Source organism: Haplochromis burtoni, unplaced genomic scaffold, assembly GCF_018398535.1.
Source record: "Haplochromis burtoni strain Fernald_Lab_line unplaced genomic scaffold, NCSU_Asbu1 Contig_25, whole genome shotgun sequence".
In the NCBI taxonomy this organism is placed as follows: domain Eukaryota; kingdom Metazoa; phylum Chordata; class Actinopteri; order Cichliformes; family Cichlidae; genus Haplochromis; species Haplochromis burtoni.
The window spans coordinates 1,896,508-1,907,064 of record NW_024582386.1 but is presented as its reverse complement, the minus strand read 5'-3'; the positions used below and the strand labels follow the sequence as shown (position 1 = coordinate 1,907,064).

At 40.0% G+C, this 10,557-nt stretch overlaps 1 protein-coding gene across 5 annotated transcripts in view; it reads left to right on the top strand.

Moving 5' to 3' along the window:
* dtnbp1b (dystrobrevin binding protein 1b) overlaps nt 1–10,557 on the top strand; it is a 66,023-nt gene that overhangs the window by 40,793 nt on the left and 14,673 nt on the right. The gene's annotated exons all lie outside the window — the stretch shown is intronic.

Here is a 10,557-nt window from a genome sequence, read left to right as displayed (position 1 = left end):
CCCCCCCCATCGCCCACTTTATCTAGGTTCACATGAAACTTTAATTGCATGTAAATCAAAGCGCTCCAGATATAATTAGTCTTTTGTGCTGCTTTAATAAGGAGAGTCTGCACTATTGAAATATGGTAGAGTAGCAGACTCCTGCACTATCTCAGATAGCTAAAGCCACAGGGCAAACTCAAGTTTTAATGCTGAAGGAAGTGACGTGAACTTTTGAAGTGAAGGTTTTTAAGAAACTTAAAAAAATGCATTCCTGGTGTTTTTTGGTTGTCCTTACTAGTGTAGGGTTGATCTTCCTTGTCCCTGCATAAAAATCTGTTTATGTTCACCAAACAATATTTGATAGGTAAATGCTCATTAAAGGTATCAGTATTGGGACTATGTGTCAGAAATATTGGATTTTAAAATATTGGTGTCTACTTTCGGCAGAACGGGAATGTTGGAAATGTGACAGCGAGCAGGCAGCAGCACAGGAGGTGGGAATTTTTTCATGCTGAACCAATTATTTGCTCGTGCTAAAAAGTTAAAGCTCTCTAAATGACACGATTGTTGTTTGAATCTGGCACTGAAACGAAAATGTCTCCAGTGAGCAAGACACTGTAACTGTATGCTTTTATTTTTGCATACATTTCTCCTCCTCAGTTGGTTTAGTTAAACTAAAAGCAGTTAGCTTGTGAATTATTAGCATATTCAAACATTAATCACAGAGCTTATAAACACAGTCTGTGCACGCTGACGTGTGTTTAATTTGTCTGATCATTGTCAAAGACGGCCTTTGAGATTAGAAGAGATCAATATTCACTTCAACTGACCCCTCTTCTTGTTGCTTTGTTTTTGCTAAATGACAAAAAAAATTGATTATTTTTAGACCTTTTTCATTGTTTTCACTGCTAGTCATTAAGCAAATAGGCTCATATTTGCACATTTAATAGTCGGGGGGGGTGTTTTTGTTAATTTACCCACTTGTTGTTGAGTCACACACATGTCAGCCACGGATATGCAATATTTATGACATCTCTCTGTGTGCTCCAGGTTTGTTTATTATCCTTTTGTCCCCCTCTTCCTCCCTCCCTCCCTCTTTCCATGACTCGTTTCCACCTTCCTTCTTTCCAAGTCATGTCCACCTGGCTTAACAGGTGTTGCTGGCAAACCGTTAACACTCTGTCTCCTCTAGTAACACTCATAAGTTTACTCATCTGTACTAGAGAGACCGCTTACAGTTTGTATCTGTTGCATAAATTGTAAATTAGCGATTTTTAATGTTTTCATTTGTTACTTTGTTATGCTTTTGTATAACATGTTCAATTTAATTAGGCACGGATGGGCAAAGGGACGAGGGAGACAATAAAAAAAGCGAGACAACATTAATGGGGAGTAAAAGGAAGACGAGTACAAAAACAAAATGACATGAACAATGAAAGGAAAAATGAAAGAGCAAACAAATGACACTAAAGAAAGGAGAGAGGGATAGGATTGAAAACAGGTGGAGGGTGAAGGAGAGTGGATGATGAGACATGCAATTAGTGACTCGAGAAAAATAAGAAGAGATTAATAGTAGAACAGGCCTTTAAAGACTAAATCAAATCGGGTAATACAGTAAAGAAACAGAATATTGATGTTTTAGAGCAAGACAGACACAATGTCTGGAAGTCTACTAATTGGTGCTGGCTGTGGTGGTGAAATAGAGGAACCCAGCACTCCTCCTCTACAGCCATGACAGGATCTTTCATTAATTTACAAATACCGACAGATAAAAGTGAGAGAACCATCTTGTCACACACGATGTCCTATCATTACTGTAGTTGTGACATATTTTCAGAGGTTTTGGCTTAATGCACTGTGGTTTAAGTGATTAACCTACAGAGCATTTAACACATGTAATATTATTACATAATACCAGAAGCTCTTCAAGCCCTTTTATATGTGCTTGTTTTTAATTTGGCATGCTAGGATTTCTGCTCAGCCGTTTGAATTGTTGAAACATCTCAGCACATTAAGAAGATATCAGTTGTTTGGTTCAGAATGTACAAAAAGAGGATCGCATGCACTCTCGTCAGGCCATGTGTGAGTTAATGTAGATTGTAATGGAGTTGTATAATCTTTCCGTTACCCTTTTTTAGTATCACAGCTACAAATAAGCTCCTGTTGCTTATCATGCTGAGAAATTATACTCTGAGCTGCATGACATGACAAAGGAATAAATACTTAGATCCACACAAAGCGTAATGACTGTAATTAAAGGGACAATAGTGACTGATATATAATTTTACACACTAAGGAAGTGCGAGAGGGATGAATCTGAATTTAAGCTGTCAGGTGATTTCAAACACCCTCGCAAATGTGCGTGGCGGTGATGTAAAACTCAGGGACGAAGATGACAAGCTGCTTTAAATTCACACACACACATTGAAGAGATTAAAAAAACACCGTGCATTCCCATGCATAGAGCATCTATCCAAATGTGAAATCTCTTTTCTCATTGCACAGAAAAGAAGCACGTGTAATGGGTGTTTTTGTTTCAAAACCTGGTCACAGATGGTTTAGAAATTGCATTTTCCATCACTGTGTGAGGTACCTCAGCAGGTGGGTTATCACTTTTTTTCCTCTTCTCTCCTCCCACCCCTCTAGGAAATGGGCAGAAAGAGGATCAAGAGAAAAGTAATGGTGTGGTCAGACAGCTATAGAGAAGCTCTAATTAGATCCATGGTTGAACAATTAGTATTTGTAGGCGCCTACCAAGGAGAATCTGTCACCGTTTACTTCCTGTTTTACTTTGTGCTTCTGTATTTCTTTTCTGTACATACTGTAAAGACAAGTTCCTCCACTTGCCGCTTTCCCTCTTTGTTTTTGTGGATTTTCTTAGCAGAAAAGAAATATTAGGCCATGTGCACATCTGTGTCGCTGAATATGCATCAGCATGCTGTGGATACTCATTTATGTGTGCATGTGTGCGCGTTTGTGGGGGTGGGACCAATGTGACACTCCTGCTGTAACACCAAAACGACAGATAAATCGACAAAACAGCACAGTCACTAAACGAATAAGCAAGCGTTTCAAACTTAGCAGCTGATGCTGTTGCTAAAACCTATTGCTGCTAAAGGTATTGTCTAAAGATGCTAATATAAATACTGAGCTTCTGCAGTAATATTTGTCAATCGTCAAAACTGTATAACAGAAAAAAAAAGAGAAAAACGTAATTAATAATTAAAACAGGTCTATGTGTCACAATAAGTGTAAATGTCTTTAGATAAAAATCTAAAGACTTTTAGATTTTTACTTTCAGGAAGATAGCCGGGTTGGCCCTGGGTGTGGGACGTGAGTGATCATTTATGTGCTGCACGTGCTTGAGAAGGAAGCAATGTCATCAGCACAGAGGATATAAAACCCAGTTTTATGCAACATTCTGACAATTTCTGCATCTCCTCATCTCTACACAGCTGGTCCAGACAGAAAAGGCTAGCGACAGATACGATACAGGCAATAATAGTAACACTTGTATTTGCTGCAGATCTATGTGACCACACATGTGTTGGCAAGAGAGGGATACCCATTGCATCCATCTACATTAATAAGGTCTGTTTGCAGATTTCTTAAAGACTACAGAAGGCTGGTGTAGTTGGTACACTGCTTCATTGAAGGTTAGCTTAAAATATTATGTGCTGACAAACTGTGAAGTTATTCAAATATGAATGTGTTTGACTTGAGGCTACAAGGTATACATTTTTGAACAGCAGAATTGAACCACGTGATCATGATGCACTCTTAACAGCCGCGGGACATACAGTACTAAATAGATGGTACTGCACCAGGCCACGGGCAAAAGAAAGTGAAACACTGGGGAAAAAAGAAAAGATAATCAAACAACGAAGTACAGTTTGGGGTAATAAATGCCAGAGGGGCTTTATATGTGCAGTTTTATGTCATCATTGTGCAAATACTGTGGCCAAGATTAGGCTTTTACAATTCATGCTGCACACCACGACTGCAAATAAATGAGGATGTGAACGACAGACAAGAGCAACAAAAGAGGGATGAAGAGAATACTTGAAAAATAAGCAGTGACAGAGAGGAACTGGAGCTTAGCAAAAACAAAGAGATGTTGCTGATAGCTTCTGATATCTCTGTCAGTGTGAGAAAAACACCCTTGAACTGTTTAGTGTAAGACTTCAGCACAGATGAAGACATGAGCTCTCTGCTCAGCAGTTAACCCAGGGAACTGAAAAAAAGAGAAAGAACTGGCACGAATGTGTTCGTAAAATACCTTTTGAGTTTCACATCATTATTATGACACCTCAGTGTCAATATGTAGAGCAGTGCATCGTAACTGTGTCAATAACATCAGCCCTACAGGCTGAAATACAACTGTTTTGTTTAGGAACAAAGCCTTTCATTTCTGCTTATGGACCTGCTCACACTGCAAGTTTGCAGTGACATCAAAATGTCATTGAAATGGAAATTGCAGTGAATTATGCGGAAGCTGCTATGTCTACATTATTCTACAATGCAGGACGAGGTGAGCGCTTTGCCTCGACCTCAGTTCAAGCGGGAAAACAAACAACTGTCAGGTTTTTTTGACATCCTCATCCACGTCGCTTTCGGTGTGATCAGTTCATGCTTAAAATTCCAACCTAACGCTCAAAAACCAGCCTCGACGCACAGTGACTTCAGTTTTGTCCCCATAACTTGGTGAGTGGTCAGGTTCAAGCCCCCGCATGTAACAGTAATACGAATACACACAAACATTGACTTCCATTTTATCCTTAACCATAAATACTACTTGCCTAATTTTATAAATTAAGTCTGACTTGATCCTCAAATTAAAACAAGTCTTGCCCTTTAAAACTGAATAAATAAATTTATGGGGACTTGCTTTTCGTCCCCGTTGAGAAGATGCATGGGTCCATGATGTCACTGTGTAAACACAAACAGATTCCCACAACATGAATCTTATCTGGAACACACACTCATATATACAGACAGATTATCTCAGTCTGCCTCTCGTTTACTCTGTCATCACAAGATGACAGCAGAGCAGCTCTTGAGATATAAAGGAGTCGCTTTTGTATATATTTATATAATAGTTGCATTATCCCACGTGGCTGCCTCTCGACCCAGGTTTATATGCACACATTTCTACCACGGTTATTCATAGACCTTTATGTGTTTGCGTTAGCATGGGCTCCTACAAAGAAAGCATGAAAGAAAGCTTCTTAACCCGTAAAAAGGAAATTCATCAACTGAAAATTACACAAAATAACACATTATGGTCTCACACGACCTTCAGTTTGTGTTCTTCTTGGACATAAAGACTTTAACGGAAACATACATAGATAAATCTCAAATGCAGTTTATATTTACCTTACTGTAAAAATGTATTGCATTCTCGCTTCCACCTCTCATCAAAAGCACTTGTCTCTCAATTCAGGTGACGACAGAAAAATATGCAAACTTTAAATAATAAAAAGACCATGTTGCGTATGTGTCAGAACACCTGCTCTGGTTGAGCACGACTGTTTGTCTTTAAACTAATCTATCATTTATCAGCATCTCTAAATGAAAAGACCTGCAGTACACTCGCTCCCGCTCTTGCACTGACATGAGTTCTGATGAAAAATTCATCAAAGAGAACATGTGTGTGAGCCTTTTCTGCATGGTTTGGCAACTCTGTTATGTATAGACACACATAACACAGGCCCAAAAGTCAGCGCACTGCAGATTTTTCACGCCCCTTATGTTATAATATAAGCTCTAGACAGTTTTAAAAAGAGACAGTTGTGTCAGGGGTTTAAACTGAAGCATGCACTGGCTCCACTTGAAACTTTGCACATCTATTTGTAAGACGATTTTTACATTTTTATGCTCAAGTCATCCCACATTGTGCTTATGCTTCACTGGTTCTGTGTTTGATGCTGTACTTGTTATGCATGTATAACTCCACACTGTCTCTCACTTGATTGCTATGTTACAGCACATGCAGCTGTTTGTAGCGGGCAAGTCAGTACTCTTATTGGGGATACTGGCAAAATGACGTGTTTTAGAAGGTGTTATTCATCAAGTATGGTATACCCTTTAAGTCTACTTGTGCAGCAGTGGGGCAGAGATTCTGCAAAATTGGCTGAAAGGCTCAGATGCATGTCATCCCAAAATCTCTTTCACCTATACGCGTCTCCTCCCTTTCATCAGCTTTGTAAAATAGGGAATAATCATGGAAAAGGTCAATAGGTCATTCTGGAGTGGCGTCTTCACTGAACACTCGCGGTTGTGTTTTGCTGAAGTAAGACTGTAATTGCATAGAAAAAAGAGGGCACCCTTGCATAATGCATCAAAGCCTGCATGAAATGTAAAATATTCGCATATTTTATGGCCCAAAACAAACTCTGCTTGTGTACAGATTCTAAATATATGAGCAACATGCATCTATTTATTTTCACGAATCCCAAATAATCTACAAGCACTGTAGTTGATTTAACCAAACTACACTGCAACTGTAATATTCTAGCTTTTGCATGTTCACAATATCAGCATTAAAAAAAAATGCTGCAGGGCATGTGGTCAGTGATTTTGCTGTGTATTTTAGTCAGTGCAGTCTTCCAGAGATTTTAACTGCCTTTTTATAATTGCAAGGGTCAGGTTGGCTAGGTTTCCCAATTTACACCCAGTCATTACCACTTTACCCATCATTAAAAAAGACATCACTCTTATTGGTGTGATAAAAGCTCCCTTCAAGGCAAGCAATTAACGCACTAGAAAACGCTCCTCATCCTCCGTTTCTTTCCTCCTCTTTTCACCCGCTCTTTCGGCCTCTGTTAAGAGTTCAGAGGTTTCTGTGATGTAAGCCTTTTTAATTGTCTCCCGGGGAGACGGGTAAAAAATTTTTTTATCTGTTTCGAACAGTACAGCATGACATAGCCATACTACGTGAGCAGATGTGCTAAGCCTTTGTCGAGGTGTCATTTGTGTCCACCGTAGTTCAGCTCCTCGTTGTTAATTGCTAAGAGCCGACTGGCTGATAAATGATTTATTTGGCAGAGCAGGAAGTCTCTTTGTCCCATATTTATCTCTGTGCACAGAGAAGAGTATGGGAAATGTAATTTTTTATTACTCATTAAGACACAGTTAATCTCCATTTGAAAATATGTGTTTAGCAGCATTTAAAATTGCAAACGAAGCAAGACTGGAACTGCCAAATCCTGATTAGCCCAAGAATTCAATATCCACTTACTAGGAAGCGTCATTTCTCAGACCTGTCGCGAGCATTATATCACACCGGGCGTTCGGTATAAAAGACAGGCTCGATGCAGTCAGCAAAATCTGCATCAGAGAGCGTGATGAGTGCTCGTGTGGGCAGTGCATTTTGTAGGCAAACGAGAATGTTATTTTTTAACAGATTGTGTGAGGCGGGTAGTTTGACATGCTTGTGAGGAGCTAGAAGAGCTGTCAGGTGTTGTCAGATGAAACGACTCTTTCTCCCTCTCATTGCATTTCTCTTTCACCAGATATGAGGAATGTTTCAAGGCCATGTAAACTATATATAGTGGTCTTATGTAACTGTGGGTCACAAAGCTGCAGTTTGAAGAAAGGCAAGTACAGATTGTTAGAATTTGACAATAGACTGTGTAGAAAATGACTTATTATATGCTGGACAAATGCTGGATATGTCCCATATGCTTTTTAATTCTCTGTGGTTGACCCTATTTCGTTGCCCTGCTGGTGTAAACTTGGTCCTTTTAAGCATGCCTGTTGCATGACTTCATGTAGTATTGAATGTACGCATTTAAAGAGGCCAGATGCCTTACAGCAGTAGGAACGCATTTGAAAATGTCAGCTGTCAGCTAAAATATATTAATATTTTTTCATATTCTGTGCATACAGTGCATTTGTGCATACTCATACATGCTGCTTCGGGCTCTTTAGATGATAACATTTAGATTTTTGAAATATTTAACTTCATAGTCGCAGAAGAAAACAAAAAGGACCTCCCAGAGCTGAAGCTCACTGTATCTGTGCAGCAACAAGACAGTTTTGTACACAAAGAGTCAGCTGAATACCACATGATGAACATGGAGTTTGTCAGATAATTATGCAGATAAAGCCTAATGCATGTTGTCTTTCTTCACTATTGTGCCAAGTCAGATTAAAAGTGAAATAGTAAACGCATCCTTTCATGTGTCATGTTATATAATTGCATCTGTGGGTGGTAATGTGTGTTTCTGCGTTTGCTTTGGGATGTACGTCTTTGTCTTTCAGCTTTCAACAAACGACCTGTGCTCATACGTATGTCACACACGTAGATACTTTTATTTAAGCATTTAATACTCTGGTTATGCTTTGGACTGTTTTTCTTTTTTTACCTGGACTGTAGCTATTTTCAGTCCCTCAAATCATTAACAGTTGATACTGCTGGTGCTTCAATTATTTAGCCATCTAGGTTCTGACAGCTCTGGCTTTACCCCTTAAAACCTAGAGATTTTGAGATTTCTACATCAGTGTGATTTTAGTTATCCTCCTGAAAATTCTAAATAAATTGCACAATACATGTTCAGAGTGCAAAAAAATTGCCAGCTGTTGCAAATATGATACAAATGAAGACTCATATACAATCTTACATTTGTTCAATATTTACAAAGGTATTAGTAGGTTCAGTAAACACTCCATTTCCAAAACAATCTAATTTAATGGTTCACGCTTTAAAGGGTTGAGTCTTTGCAAGATCTCCTGAAGTGTATATAGTGTCGTTTTTCCAATATTTAACCATCACAAACCTTAAAGCTGGGGAGGACAGTTTGAGTTGAGTTGATAACTCGTAACTAATTCTAGTAATTTGAAAAATTGTCTTATTTTTGTGACAGGTGGCTTTTCAGAGAACACAGTCGCACAAAGTTGACACCTAAAGGACATTTTAACAAAAGCTCAGTGCATGTTCAGCCTTATCCGAACACATTCTGCAAGGTTAGACTCACATTTACAGATGTAACCTTCACCCCTCTCACTTGTGATTGGTACATTCCTAATTCCAGCGTGCAGCCTTCTGCTGTGAATCGTTGGGCTGCTACAGTAGCTGACACCTCTGATTTGCTGCCAGGCCTAGTCGTGACCCATTCACTCTATTAAAGAGTGTGTGCGTATTCATGTGGGTATCTGCACACATTCCTGCCTGTCTAAGCAATTTGTCTCTTGTTCCTTTCATGTGACTAATTGACAGAAAACAGTAAAGCAGGTAAATAATAATGGCAGCTCGCTGTTTTGTCACATTAGTTAAGGATGTGTTTCAATGTGGAATCAGTCAAAAAGAATTATTCACATCAATTAGGGCCGTTTACTACACCATTACAGTCTACGTGGGGTCTCTGAAGCTGGAACGTTAAGCCATTTTTGGAATGAAAAATGTCCTGTTTTCTGGTAGAGTTTAGACTGTGAATGACTAAGCAGGAGGCAAAAAGCCCTCCTACAGAGCTTTGCCTTACATGTTGGTGTGCAGTTGCCTGGTTACATGTGTAGCTAGGAAAACTGATTAAATGTTTGTTGATACTCTCACTTAATTCAATATTCTACTGGTTACTGACAGAAACACTGACCAGAGCATTAATGTGTGCCATCTTAATTCATGTGGACAACGCAACCATTTAATTTCAAGGCTGGGGATCTATTCTCGGCTACTCAGGGAGGAGAGGGAAGCGGTTTCCTGCTCATGCTATATACAGTGGGAACAGAGTGTTGATGACCTCAACGGTGGATATAGTAAGGTGGTGGAAAGAATACTTCCAGGATCTCCTTGATCCCGCTGACATGCTTACTTTAGTGAAGTCTGGGGACGAGGGGTCGCCCATCACTGTGGACAATGAAGTAGCCAAAAAGCTCTCCGGTGGCCTAGGCCCTGGGGTGGATGTGATTTCCCCTGAGTTCCTCAAGGGTCTGGATGTTGTTGGGCTGTCGTGGTTGATACGCCTCTGCAGCATCACGTGAAATCAAGCCTCTGGATTGTCAGACTGGGATGACGGTTTAAGAAGGGGACTGGAAAGGGTGCTCCAAGTTCAGGAGCATTGCACTCCTGCTCTCTGGGAAGGTCTACACTAGGGTGCTGTAGAGGCGAGTCTGCCCGTTAGTTGAACTTTGGGCCCCAAGAAGAACAAAGGGGTTTTTTTGCTCTGGTTATTGAACACTGGATCATCTCTTTATACCCTTGAGGTTGTCTAAGAGTGCACAGGAGTTTGCCCGCCTAACCTATATGTGTTTTGAGGATGTGAAGAAGGCATTCGACTGTGTTCCTTAGGGCATCCTGTGGGGGTTCTCTGGGAGAATGGATGACTGGCCCATTGTTCTTGGCCATCCAGTTCCTGTACAGGAACTGGATGGCCAAGAACAATGGTGGCAGTAAGTCAGACCCTTTCCCAGTTAAAGTTGAGAACCAGAGGGAGAAATTGCTTCCCCAAGTGTAAGAGCTAGAGAATCTCAGGAGATTGACAGATGGATGCAGCAGTGAAGCAGAACCTGTATCAGTCTGTTGTGGTGAAGAGAGAGCTCAGCATGAAAGCAAGGCTATCGATTTAGCGGAGAGTC